We start from the raw sequence: 13,098 nt of genomic DNA, 5'->3' as shown, positions 1-13,098 counted from the left end.
GATGGTATCTCAGAATTACTTTGATTTATATTTTCTTTATGGCCAGGGATGATGAACCTTTCCTGATATGTTTCTTTGCCATTCTTACCTCTTCTTATGAGAAGTCTCTCCTTAGCTCCTCTGCCCATTTGGTGATTCATTTATTAGTTTTGGGAGGGGTAGTTTCTTGAGATCCATGTATACATTGAGAATTAGCCCTTTGTCTGATGTATTGCAGGTAAATATCTTTTCCCAATTTGTTGGCTGTCTTTTTAGTTTAGTGGCTATGTCTCTAGCCTGTGTAGGTTTTTTCCTTTGATGTAGTCCCATTTGTTGGGTCTCTTTCCTATCTGTTATGCCTCTGGGATTCTATTCAGGAAGTTCATGCCAGTACCTAAAAGTATTTTTTTAATTATTATTTTGATGGTAAAACTTTATTTACTTTTATAAATACATCGCAAGACAAAATTTTTCAAAAATACTTTCCCCCCCAAAAAATTTAAAAAATAAAGGAAAGCTCGTAATAGGTAGGCAGACTGTCTTGAGACCTCTTTTTGTTCTTAAGGAGAGCTCTCTGCTGTGTAGGGCAGGACAATCGCCACACACCCAACACTGCCATGGGTTTGGCCTTGGGGAGAGAAAAGCCCAGCCTGGACTGAGTGTCCTCTCCTGATCACAGCCATAGTTACACCTTCTAGTAATTAACACTATCTAGGGTTATCTAGTATGAATCCTATTATAGTTGGGCTATGCTGTATACAATGTTAACCATTGAGAACATATCTCTCTCTCTCTGCATATATGTGTGAATTATAAAGTATGAGTTGGATTCCAAGTTCAATAAACACAAGGTATTCTCTACATGTTCCCAGTGCCCTATGAGGCTCTCTCAACAAGCTGTTCATCTTTCCTGTTTAGATAACATTAAACACCATTGTTTTGTTAGGTGAAGAATAAAGATGAGGGGTGAAAATAAACTTTTGCCTTTAAACAGTTTATTATCCTCAACCCCAAACTAGGAGTTAAATTAGAAAACATTTTGTTGTTGTTGTTGTTGTCTCCAGAGCGATTAATCCATTACTGGTGAGGCCTGTGAGGTGTGGGGTACACCCCCAGCCTCCCCCATGCCCTGCTGGACCACAACCAAGGCCACCCTGGGCCTTCCACTGGGCTCCATCCTTGAAAAGCTGCCTAATGGAGGGAGGTCAGAAAGATCTGCATTTACAATGTGCTAGAACTATTTTGGGTCAGTTTTATAGAACTTTCTTGGTCAGTTATATTCCACCTCAATCTCTCCAGTATTTTCCAAGCAGATCAAGTCACTTGCAGATAATGAAGAAGCTTTGCGGCCCAGGGGTCCATGGCTTGGAATCAAAGATAGTATCAGGAGGCCCAGGGGTCTCATGTATGGTAGAGATGTCCAGGTGATTTGAGTTTCTGACCTTCCTGTTCTCCATGAGGCCTGAGCAGTGTGGAGGGCAACGAGGAGGTGTCTTCTACAATAGCCACTGAAGTGAGGGAGGCAGAAGGTCAGCTGTTCCAATGGGCAGATGTGGAGAGGTTTCTAGAAGGGGATCAAGTCCGCTGCTTTGGGCAGGAGAATCAGTTATTTTTACAGAAAGCAACAGAGAAATTAATTTTCTTTTCTGACTACTGAAAAGTGGAAAGATGCTCAAGTTTACCATTTAAAGGAACAATAGACATTTCTAAAATCTCTGTCTAAACTTTGGTTTTCTTTAAAAAACACACAAAAAACCAGGTCATCACAAAAAGTAATGTAAGTGGAGGCTGTAGGCAGGTACTGTTCTGTCCGCGGCAGTCTTTTGTGTAAAGTAAGGCGTATTGGAGCTCTAATTTAACTGATGCAGTGGGGTCTACTGGCTATGCATGCCGAGGCAGTGCAAGTCGTCCGTGCCCTTGCTGTCGAAGCCTGGGAGGGGCTGACCATACTTGTCCACGCACCAACAGATGCCCCGCTTTCTGCCTTTGGAGGGGCGACACTGCTTCTTCTTATAAAATCCTTTCTTGTCGTAGTTGGGGATGTGCACATCCCTGGGACTCAGCACATTGGGGAACTTCAGGTGATTCAGGGTGTCTTGCATCTCTCTAAGGAAGGGACCATATTCTATCTCCAGTTTGGACTCCGAGGAGAAGGTCTGGGTGTCCGTGCTCTGGGACTCATAGTCGACTTTGTAGTGCTGGCTGTCCTTTGTGTGACCTTTCTTGATGGTGTCCAGCTTCGCGTGAATGGAATGGAACTTGGAGTCAGGCACCCTATGTGTGCTGGGAGGGGCATGGCTCTCCAAGCTCCCCATGCCTAGGTCCTCCTCTGACTCACTGAGGCAGAGGGCGCCAGCAGCAGGTAGGCGCTCAGCCGGCCAGGACGCTGGCATTGGCGCAGAACCCGCGGCCATCCAGCAGCTGCCTGCAGTGGGCGTGGCTCGGTTGGTGGCAGCTGGCAGCTGAGCCCCTAGCTGCAGAGTTCTGTGTAGACACCTCAAGGCTGGCCCTCCCGCAGAGCACCTGTCAGGCAGCTGCCACAGCCTGGCTCGTGCACCAGCTCGGCACACGCAGGCACTGCAGGCAGAGGCTCGCACTGGGCCAGCGCGATCCCATCACAGTGCTCGCATTGCAAGATGGGACCCTCGTCACCGGTGGCCTGAGGAGCAGGGCCAGGGCGGTGAGTAGAGCTGCCCTGAGCGCCGGGCGCCGCAGGAAGCATGGCGCCCATTGCAGGGGCCAACTGGAGTAAGCAGTTACTGGGTCGAGGCACGCAGTGTGAGATTGCAGGATCTGGAGCGCAACTACCGGTGCTCGGCGTGCAGCTGCCCAGCTTCCACCTCAGTACCTATAAGTTCTAATGTCACCCTTTTTCTGTCTTAGAGTAGTTTGGCTGATTTTAATGTAGTTAATCCATTTTGAGTTGATGTTAGTGCAAGCAGAGATCCACTTCCAGTTTTCTGGCTATTGATGTCCAGTTTTCCCAACACCAATAGTTGAAGAGGCTATGATGTCTGTGTATGTGTGGGGTGTGTGTGTGTGTGTCTGTCTGTCTGTCTGTCTGTGTGTCTGTGTCTGTGTCTGTGTGTGTCGGTCATGGGGCTTGAACTCTCGGCCTCGGAGCTACCCCTCAGCATTTCATCTCCAGGCTAGTACTTGAACCACAGTTCCACTTCCCATTTTCTTGTGGTTTATTGGAGCTAAGAGTCTCATCGACTTCCCTGGCCCTGCTGGCTTTCAACAACCATTCTCAGATCTCAGCCTTCTGATTAGCTAGATTAAAGGCATGAGCCACAGTCACCCGGCAAGGCTATGTTTTTTCCACATTACATCTTTCACTCTTTTGTCGAATATCAGATGATTGTAAGTATGTAGTTTTATTTCTGGGTCTTTTCATCTTTTTTAATACGTTTTTTTTGTAAAAATAATGTACAAAGGGATGGCAGTTACATAAGGTAGGTAATGAGTTCATTTCCTCTCAAGCATTGATACTTCCTCCTTTGTTTTTCCCCTACCATCCCTACCCTTCCACCTCCACAACTACTCCTTTCCATCCCTCCTTCCCACTCCCTGCCTAAATTGTAAAGTTCGTTTTTGAACATAGTGTCTTGATCTCATTGTTAAAATGGGTCCAACTGTATCCCTAGTTAAGCATTTGGTTTTTTCCCTTCACCTCCCAAAGCTAGAGAAATGTACATACAAGATACAGGGCACCAACATCAAAGAAACAAAAAAAACCACATAAATTAGGTTACAAGATTGGGTGGAAGAATGATGACTGTTGACTTAATTTAATAAGTATTCTATAGTTTTTAATGGTAAGGTTTATTAACTCAAAGGGGGAGAAAAAACATTCAGAATAGTGGAATGTGGCTACTACTCATTTGATGTGTGTGGCTAGATTATGATTAATAAAAATATATCTATTAATTCCCAGTGGTAGACTGCTATGCTAACTGGGAGGAGACTTTGGTAATGCCAGGGGTTTGAATACTGGTAATGAAGCAGAATATGAGGGGAGAGCATTTGCTAAAGATGTAACTTCCTAGGCTCATACTAAATACATTGAAGCAGAATGCTAAGTGATGATCGACTGAGCACCAAATTTTATTTGTTGACTTTTTGTTTTGTGAAGTCCAGGGATTTGAACCTAGAGCCTGGGTGCTGTCCTTTAATTTTTTCTCAAGGCTAGTGCTCTACCAGTTGAACCACAGCTTCAAGTCCATAATTTTGGTGGTTAATTGGAGATGAGTCTTTCCAAATTTCCTCTTTGGGCTTGCTTCAAACGTGATCCTCAGGTATCGGCCTCCCGAGTAGCTCGCATTCCATTTGTGAGCCACCAGAACCTGGCTAGAATCACATTTTAAAAGTATTCTCTAGGTGAATCAGATGTGTCTAGGTACTATGTGAGCATTTTGGTTCCAGTGGGTTATTTCAGATTTAGAATAACATCAGAATTTTTCTTCTTGTAACTCACAGCATCCAATATCTATATAATTTATTCAGATCTTCATGTGTGATCTTTTTTTCTTCATTGTACCTTTTTATTCTTACTTCACAAGCAAGCACGTCAGTGATGTATTCCTTTTCTGAAGCAAGTTACATCCTTTCCCATCAATGAGGGATGTACTTGCTGCTCTTACTGCCTGGAGTACCTGCTTCTAGTTAATTGCATGGATGATGGCTCTCAGGTTAACTATCTCCTCCTCAGGAATATCTCCTCACATAACCGCTGTGAAGTTGTTGCCACAAAACTACCAATGTCATGTCTCTGATTTATAAAAATTATCATTATGATTTCTGGTTTTCTTTTCAGCATGAAATTGATGAGGAGAGAGCCACATTCACTTGTTTCTCCAACACCTATAATAGTGCCTGGTCCTTAGTGCTCAGGAGCCTTGCATAGGGATCAGCCTTCTCCAGCTCAATTTATCTTAGCTTCTGGTCAAGACAGCTCTTGAAGCTGACGTCTGGTGGCTAGCAGTCATTCCCTCTCATTCTTTGTGCCTTTCTGTGTTGCTGAGTCCGCCTCAGAGCAAGATCAGTGCCTGACACCTATTTGCTGCTATGGAAAGATGGCTATGACATCATACAAGTTATGGGCATTGTTTTGTGAAACTGTGTGCGGAGACGCATCTCCACACAAGTTCTCCAAGGCAAGTGTCTCCCATGCCCAGGAGTCAATTCCACAACTCAGCATCCTAACTGTCACTTACTCCCTAATGCACTCAGTGTATATTCCCATTTCCATTAAGAAAAGAAAATTCAAGATATGCCTTTGATGATTTGTCATTGAATTACTGAAACAAAGTATATAATTTTGGGGCTGGGAAGGTGGTTAGTGGTAGAGTGCTTGCCTTGCATGCATGAGGCTCTGAGTTCGATTCCTCAGAACCACATAAGCAAAAAGAAAATAAGCTGGAAGTGGCCCTGTGGCTCAAGTGGTAGAGCGCTAGCCTTGAGCTGAAGAGCTGATGGATAGCACCCAGGCCCAGAGTTCAAGCTGACAACCGGACCCAAAAAAAAGTATATAATTTTATGTATTTGTAAGTCTTTGTCCATCTCTCTTGAGCCCTTGGCATATTTCTATGTGTTTGCAACTTGGGAAGGGAAATAAGGTTTAATTCAGGATAGTCAAAAACATTTTGGGAGGGAATGCCAACTTTCCATCTGATGTTCTACAGATGGCCATCTTGTCACAGGAACTGAGTAGACTGTCATAGCATAAGAGGCTTGTCCTGACTTCTACTGACTTTCCTCTGGGGTCACAGAATGTGATCCTACTGCATACGTGTCGCTTGGCTACACTCGAGGGACCAGGTCTTCTCTGAAAATCTAATGGCTTGGGGGTAAGAGAAACTAAAACTCAGAACCCAGCTTCCCACATCACTAGGATTACAGGCCTGAGTCTCATATACTAACTCATAACTGCCTTTTTATACATCGTGTAGCCTGTTTCATTATATTCACCTCATAGACAGATATACAAATATATGTTTTTATTTATCCATCTATTTATAATCAGTGTTATATCTAGAAACACAAAAATATATATTCATATAATTATAATCAAAGTTATATTACCACTTTCCCCAATAATATTTTACACTAATATTATGTGAAAAAATACTTAAGATTGAAAAAGTTAAAAGCCCTTGTAGTATGAAAAATCATATTTGATCTTACATATCATATAATATACTATATAAAATGTAATGAATATAACATGTATTTCCATATAACTGATTTAATTGCTCCCTGATTTTGTGTTTGTCGATCTATATAAGCCTTCTTTCTTCTATTGATGATGGCTTATACTTTCCAGTGTCGATATTTCTTATGTATTTTGTCAAATATATTCAGCCCTAAGTAGAATTTTTATGTTAATGGAGCCAAATTTTTCTTCAATATTTCCCAAAGCACAATGAATATGTATACAGACTTGAACTCACTGTTGGAAGAAAGTCCCACATACCACTATGAGTATTGTGGCATTTGTCCCAATTGACAGAACAGCTTTCTAGGTCATCTGATCTGGTATGTCCTAGATCTTTTTTAGCCACCTTATCACCCCATGCAGGCATGGCCTGGCTTCCTTGCAACTCCCTGTGCATTTAACCATTCCCTTTATATCCAATAGGCTCTCTTGTTCATCCCACTGTCACTCTGTTTTCCCACACACAGAACACATGTGCATGGTGCTTTACATAGTAGGTTGAAAAAAAAACACATTTAAGGCTCATGAATTATATAATATAACATAAACACTGACATTTTAATAACGTTAGAAAAATAACTAGAATGATCATTTTACAACAATCAGGACCAAAAAGAAATATAACGATTTTCTAAAGAAGGGGGGAAGCAATCTCTAAATCTGGATTGTCTTCTAAGTTGGCTTCAGACACAAATTCTGCCTCAGAGTCCTCAAAAGGATCTACTTCCTCATTAAAGGCAGTATTTTCTTCCTGAGTCTATGGAGGGACAGATCTTATTTCTCAATTGGAAATTGGATCCCCAGCAGAAGGACAGATTGGTCTGGATATTCTGTGAGGACAGATTCCCTTTCCTCAACTGAATCTAGACTTTGGACCTAACTTATTGATTTTCTTGAACATAGACTGGGGTCATTTTCCATTAGCACATATTTACCCTGCACTCCAGGACCAAAACATTTTTTACTGGTTTGGATGTGATCTAGGTGAATTGTGAACATCAATGGAAGACATTCTGGATCATCTTCTTCCTTGGTGGTATGTGCAGGTACACCTACATCACATGTGGAGTTCAGAACCAGTGGGATGTCCACAGGACTCAAAACCTAGTTGGGCCTTTCTACACATTGAAAAAAGCCTCTATGTTCGCATGCTTTCTGGAGTCCAGTTTTGGCTTCCAATCTCCATCAGTCACAATAGGCGACATCACTGATGGGTTCTTTATCTGGAGTTCAGCAGGAAGTTCTGTACAGTGACACAAACATAAGAATGTAAATAGGTACAGGAGTCTTAGATTAGACTCTAGAAGTTAAAGTGTGACTAAACTTCTATGAGGATTTAGTAGGAGAAGCTGTAGAACTTGAGTTTGGGCTGAACACTGATGAGAAGGTAGGGTGTTTCTAATGAGTGGTTATGTCCAAGTTCTTTTAAAAAGGGAACAGGCATTACCCGGCATAGAACATCCATAAAAGGACATTTTGCCAAGCTGGGTAGTACAAAGGGCTCTTGGCAAAGCAGGCCCATCCCTTGAGACCTAGATTCCATCCCTACTCAAAAGCTCTAAGGCATCTAAACAAGGACTATTTACTCTTTTCCTTGGTCTCACGGGTCATGCATTGCTCCAGCTGGTCCCGAAGAATATGTAAGCAGAACAGCAAGTCTGAAGAGGGTATGTTGAGCTTGTCATACTGTGTAAGTTTTTTCAGGATGTCAAGTTTCTTATGCTCACAAAAATCATCAGGGTAGAAGTCCATCCAAATAGTTAAGATGGAACAATTGATGCTGTGGGCAGATTGGTGACAAGGAAAATGAGAGTCTGCCCTCTCCATCCTGAGCCTTCTACCATAGACCCTTTGTGGCAGGACTAGAATGCTGGGAAGTGGAAAGAGACTCCTGGAAGCAGAATTCTCTTCACAACCCACTTCTAGAAATTTCTAATGCAACCCTCCAAAATTCTCCCTGTGATGGGCAGAGAAAGTTGTTTCCCCACTGTGTCTGACTTGCTACACACAACCCTCCCTGTCATCGAGGGATTGTGATCCATGCTGGCCTGGTCATAAACAAAACCCTGTCATAAAAATGGCTACAGCAGCGCTGAGCACAGGTGGCTCATGCCTGTAATCTTAGCTACTCAGGAGGCTGAGACCTGAAGATCCCAGTTCAAAGCAAATCTAGGCAGGAAAGTGTGTGAGACTCCTATCTCAATAATCCACTAGAAAACTAGAAGTGGCACTGTGGCTGAAACAGTAGAGCACTCGCCTTGAGCTGAAGAGTGCAGGGACAGTGTACAGGTTCAGAGTTCAAACCACATGACCAACAAAAACAAAAGTGACTAAAGCGAAAAGAGCAGGTGTGTGGCTCACTTTGTAGAGCACCTACCTAAAATTCATGAAGCCCTGAGTTTAATTGCTAAGATTGAAAGGAGGAAAGAATATGAAGGAATGGAAGGAAGAAAAGAAGGAAGGGAGGAATTTTGATATAACCAAATACTGGAAAGATGTGAAGTATTAAATAAAGGTATCTAAAAGGCAAATTATAAAATGTGGAATTCAGGCTAAAATACATGTACAGTTTTGTTTTTCTGTAAAGTGATACTTACGTGCCTCTTTAGTTTAAAAGTAGTAAATGAGTTTGAAAAATGGAAAAGTTGTTAGAAATGAATCATTATATCTTATCACTTTTTCTGCTACATTCACCACCTACAAAATTGGAACAATGTTCATCATTTTAATTATTAATGTATTAATTTAATCTTTCATCTTTAGTGTATAGTCTATTGTGCACATCATTTGTTTGAACTCTTTTTTTTGTTTGTTTTTTGTCCATGATGGGTCCTGAACTCTGGGCCTGGGCACTGTCCCTCAGCTCTTCACCTCAAGGATATCACTTTACCACTTGAACCACAGTGCCACTTCTGGCTTTTCTGCTTATGTGGTACTGAGAAATCGAACCCAAAGGCTCATACATGCAAGGCAAGCACTCTACCACTTAGCCACCTTCCCAACCCTGAAATCTTTATTTTTTCCTGCAGACATAGGCTTGAACACAGGGCATGGGTGCTGTCCCAGAGCTTCTTTGCTCAAGTTTAGCACTCTGCCATACAAGATTAAACCATAGTGCCATTTCTTGTTTTTTAGTGGTTAATTGGAAATAGCAGTCTCATGGGAACTTTTCTGCCCAAGACTGGCTTTGAACCAACATCCTCATTTCTCAGCCTCCTGAGAAGGTAGGATTACAGGTGTGAGCCACCTGTACCCTTGTGCTCATTTATTTTCTTTTAAATGTTATATAAGTTTAGTTCCCCCACCCAAATACGTGCAAACTGAGATGCAAATTGGCTTTAAATAAACCACTACTTGAGGATGCTGAAATTACAAATGATGGCAAATTGTTTTTAACATTTTTTAATATGAGAAGCTTGAACTGAGGGCCTGATTGAAATCCCTATTCTCTTGTGCTCAAGGCTATCACTCTACTAGTTTGGCCCACAGGGCCCTTTTAGTTTCTTGGTAACCAGTTAATGAGATAATAGTCTCACAGACCTTCTTATCCAGGCTGTTATTAATCCTCGATTATCAGATCTCAGCCACCTGAGTTGTTATGATTACAGGCATGAGAAACTGTCACCAGTTTTTTAAAAAGCAACAACAGATTACTTTAGGGGAGGATGGAGGAGGAGAAGCTAGAGGCTAAACAAGCTCTCACATAGAAAATAGTTGTAGTGTTCCACTGAAGAGTCCTAGGTCAGAGAATGACCAAGTGTGCCATCACAGTACAGTTTGGGCAGAGAGGGAAAATCCAGACAAGGAGACAGATCTGAGCACTTGCCATTAGCTGCAGCTGTGGTGGTGGAGGCAACGGCAGCAGCCTAGACGCCAAAAGAACAACACAGAGTCTGGGACAATGGTGCCAGACACAGCAGGTGACCGGATTCTACTTAAAACCAGAAAGAACTGATAAGTAGCAGATATCTTCATCCTGCATATCACAGACCAGAGACAACCCAGGAACCAAGACTCCAGCGAGAGTAGAATCCTGACATACTCACTCCTTCTTAGGGAACAGAGGAGGGAAGGCCACCCTTACCATCCTCACCCCCGGAGACCTCCATATTTGATATTGAAAAGGCCCAGTTGAGCAGCAAGCTCCATCTCAGGCCTTGGAAAAAAAACAAAAGAGTCATTTAGGAGGTCTCAGGCACCTGACCTGACCTGCCAGGCTCAGCTCCTCCCTGGGAAAAATCACCCAGCCCAGGCAGACAAAGCTCTGCCCCGAGGGGAGTGACTTTCTTCACTGGGTAAACAGAGCCAGAGGCTGCCCCTCCCTACAGCAGCCTAGACAATCAAGTGAAATTCAGTAAACATAAACCCTGATAATGGCTCTAGGCTGGGCTCTGTGAGTGTCTCAGAAGTTACCCCTCAGGGAAAAGCTGCAATTTGCTAAAAGGCCTCAATTCTACCCAGAACATAGCCTCATCACAGCATCTTCAAATTAGAGGAAACAGCCATCTCCCTCTTTTGTGAAACTCAAAGCAGATCTCCCTCTCATTGAACTATACTGGGAGGAGGATCACAAAATCCTGATCATTTTTCTGCCTGCTCCAACAAATTGACTTAAGAAACCAATCAAGCCACAGGCAAACCAAACACCACAAGCAGACTAAAGACTCCACCAAGAGACTGGTTACAGACACAGGGTGATACAGGTTCTTCCCATCTACTTCCGCCCCCCCCCCCCCCCGCAAAAAAAAAGAACTCTTTTTGGTACCTTTTTTAATTTTTAATTTTTTAAAAAAATTGTTTTCTATTCATTTTTTTCTCCCCTCCTAATTTTTATTTTAGGTGTATGTGTGTGTGAGTGTGCTTTGTTTAAATCTCTACTGACCTTTTGGTCTTTTTATCTTTTTTTTTCTTTTTCATTCTTTTCATTTTTCTTCTGTTTCCTTGTTTTTGTGTGTGACTTATTTGCTGTTCTGCTCATCTTCAGATATATGCCCATTGTCAAATATTAGACCTTACCCCCATTGTATACACATTAATCAAGAATTTTATTACTCAAAACAAAACTTCTTAGCCTTAAATTCTGTAATAGCAGTATTATCTCTTTAGGCCTATATAATTTTTGAGAATTTTTATTTTTTAGTTTTTCATGTCTCCTTTCTACCCCTCCCCTCCTCTCATCGTATCTTTTTCTTCTCTCAATATCACCTTAAACTTAGATAATTTTTAAGATTCATTTATTAAACTTAAATATTTGTTTTTCCCATTTTTTCTTGTCTTTTTTTCTCTCTCCTACTATTCTGTCCAATCCATTTCCCTCTTTGAGATTAGAACTTGGTTAAATTCACTCTCCTTTTACCTCTCTACATTCTTCTAATCCTATTTTTCCTCACATTTGTCCCTAAATATAATAATTTCTGGTTTGCCAAATTCGTCCTTGCTGTTGTTAGCCCATTAATCCATAGTTGTTTGATGTTGAATAGATTGTATCTGTTGAACTAGATTATATCTGTGTCCTTTTGCCTGTGCAACTGCAGGACGTTGGTTGATGCATGCCTTCAAAAGTATTCTAGCAGAAAACTTTCATATCAAATGGGCAGAACAAGCCAGAAAAACACAAGAAAAATGAAAGTCCTGGTATCTCAACTCCCACTCATGATAACCAGTATTCCAGAGGAGAGTTCCCCAAAAGCTCAATAAATATTACTTGGAAACATGGTGAATGAACAGATAGAAAACCTGCAAAGGACTCAGTGTGAACATGATAGGGAGATAGAGGAAGCAAACCAAAGATCAATACAGTAATCTCATGAGCATGAGGAAGCTACTCAAAGATTGATACAGAAATGCATGAATAGGTTGAGAACACTCAAAGAGAAATAAAGGAATTGTGTGAGCAGGCTGAGAACCATCATAGAATTATAGGAATTGCATGAGCAGGCTGAAAACAGACAAAGAGAATGTCAGGAATTGCGTGAACAAGCTGAGAACAGTCAAAGAGAACTACAGGTATTGCATGAAAATGAGGAAGCTAATCAAAGAGTAGCACTGGAATTGCAAGGGAGGGACGAGAATAAACAAAGTTCAATAGAGGCATTCATGGAATCCATAAACAGACAGTTGAAAGAATTCAGGGAGACCACAAAGGGAATGCTGAATGGAACCCGACAGAAGGAATGGGAGTATAAGGAAACCATAACCAAACAACTAAGTGATTTGAGAATAAGAACTGAACACCAAATTAAGGAAGTAAAGAAGTCCATTCAAGATCTAAAACAAAGCTCCAACAAAGAATTTGAAGTAATCAAAACCAAACAATTAGAAGGAAAATGAATAAAAAACAAAGAAGAAAGTCTTGACAGTAGGTTAGACCATGCAGAAGATCGAATCTCGGTAAATGAAGACAGCCTAGATATTATACAGAAACAATGTACAACTATCCATGACAAATCCAGAAAAATGATAGATATATTCAGCAATTGGAAGACACCATCAGAAAGCCTAATCTGAGAATAATGGGTGTAGAGGAGCACCTAGGAACAGAAGATAATGGTCTAGGAAATTTGTTTACCAGGATCCTAGCAGAGAAATTCCCAAACATGCAAAAGGATAGGCCTATTCAGATACAAGAAATGTTTAGAACCCCAAATTGACCAGACGAGAGCAGGACATCCCACCGTCACATTATAATATGCACAAGATCAATTCAGACCAAGGAAAAGATCCTCAAAGCTGTCAATGAGAAAAGATCAATCATCTATGAAGGGAAAACAATTAGAATAACTTCATTTTTTTCATCAGAGTAAATTAAAGCAAGAAGAGCCTGGAATGATGCATGCCATGACCTAAAGACAAAGTATGAACCAAGAATACTGTAAACAGCTAAATTCTCCTTCATAACCGAA

General features: G+C 41.5%; 1 pseudogene; it reads right to left on the bottom strand.

Moving 5' to 3' along the window:
• Window positions 1-1,853: 1,853 nt before the first annotated feature.
• Window positions 1,854-2,701, bottom strand: LOC122099280 (annotated as a pseudogene).
• Window positions 2,702-13,098: the final 10,397 nt, after the last annotated feature.

This window comes from Dipodomys spectabilis, unplaced genomic scaffold (genome assembly GCF_019054845.1).
Source record: "Dipodomys spectabilis isolate Male_0828 unplaced genomic scaffold, ASM1905484v1 ptg000508l, whole genome shotgun sequence".
NCBI classification, from domain to species: Eukaryota; Metazoa; Chordata; class Mammalia; order Rodentia; family Heteromyidae; genus Dipodomys; species Dipodomys spectabilis.
The sequence above is the reverse complement of the archived record's forward strand: the minus strand, read 5'-3'. Positions and strand labels throughout refer to the sequence as shown.